This window comes from Coturnix japonica, unplaced genomic scaffold, assembly GCF_001577835.2.
Source record: "Coturnix japonica isolate 7356 unplaced genomic scaffold, Coturnix japonica 2.1 chrUnrandom524, whole genome shotgun sequence".
NCBI lineage: Eukaryota > Metazoa > Chordata > Aves > Galliformes > Phasianidae > Coturnix > Coturnix japonica.
Window position 1 is genome coordinate 12,312 of NW_015439909.1, and position 1,453 is coordinate 13,764.

The 1,453-nt window shown below is 49.3% G+C and overlaps 1 long non-coding RNA gene across 1 annotated transcript in view; it reads right to left on the reverse strand.

The window, feature by feature from the left end:
- Window positions 1-1,364, reverse strand: part of LOC116652653 — a 2,265-nt gene extending 901 nt beyond the window's left edge. The window contains exon 1 of the long non-coding RNA XR_004305795.1: window positions 1,235-1,364. This is a non-coding gene — a long non-coding RNA (uncharacterized LOC116652653). The remainder of the gene's footprint in view (window positions 1-1,234) is intronic.
- Window positions 1,365-1,453: the final 89 nt, after the last annotated feature.

A 1,453-nucleotide genomic window follows, 5' to 3' on the forward strand; every position in this document is an offset into this window, starting at 1 on the left:
ATATGGGGTTATATGGGGGTATATGGGGTTATATGGGGTTATATGGGGTTATATGGGGTTATATGGGGTTATATGGGATGTTATATGGGATGTTATATGGGGTTATATGGGGTTATATGCGGTTATATGGGGTTATATGGGGTTTATATGGGGTTTATATGGGGTTATATGGGGTTTATATGGGGTTATATGGGGTCCTATGGGGCTTATATGGGGTCTTATGGGGGTCCTATGGGGTTATATGGGGTCTTATGTGGTTATATGGGGTTATATGGGGTCTTATGGGGTCTTATGGGGTTATATGGGGTCCTATGGGGTTTATATGGGGTCCTACGGGGGTCCTATGGGGTTATATGGGGTCTTATGGGGTTATATGGGGTCTTATGGGGGTCCTATGGGGTTTATATGGGGTCTTATGGGGGTCCTATGGGGTTATATGGGGTCTTATGGGGTCTTATGAGGGTCCTATGGGGTTATATGGGGTCTTATGGGGGTCCTATGGGACTTATATTGGGTCCTATGGGGTTTATATGGGGTCTTATGGTGGTCCATATGGGTTTATATGGGGTCTATATGGGGTCCATATGGGGCTATATGGGGCCAACTGGGGACTACAGGGGTCCCTATGGGGCTATATGGGGCGATATGGTTTTACATGGGGTCCATATGGATCTATAGGGGTCCATATGGGGTCTATATGGGGTCCATATGGATCTATAGGGGTCCATATGGGGTCTATATGGGGTCTGTATGGCTATGAGGTCTATATGGGGTCTATATGGGGTCTATATGGGGTCCATATGGATCTATAGGGGTCCATATGGGGTCTATATGAGTCCATATGGGGTCTGTATGGGGTCTGTATGGGGTCTGTATGGCTATGGGGTCTATATGGGGTCTATATGGGGTCTATATGGGTCCATATGGGGTCTGTATGGGGTCTGTATGGGGTCTGTATGGCTATGGGGTCCATATGGGGTCCATATGGGGTCCATATGGGGTCTGTATGGGGTCTATATGGGGTCTGTATGGGGTCTATATGGGGTCCATATGGGATCTATATGGGTCCATATGGGGTCTATATGGGGTCTATATGGGGTCTGTATGGGGTCTGTATGGCTATGGGGTCTATATGGGGTCTATATGGGGTCTATATGGGGTCTATATGGGGTCTATATGGGGTCTGTATGGGGTCTACATGGGTCCATATGGGGTCTCCCACCCCATAACCCACCTGCAGAGTGTGAGTGTGAGGTTGAAGGCGCTGAGATCCCATTGTTCCAATAGGGTCAGGCCCAGCAGCAGGGAGGCAGCAGCGTGACATAGGGTGGCTGTAGGGTTAAGGGAATAACAGACCCCCCCCCAGGGAGGATTTGGGGTCCCCCCCCATTTTGGGGTCCCTATAACCCCAATATCCCCCCATATCCCCCCATAACCCCAATATGCCCCCATA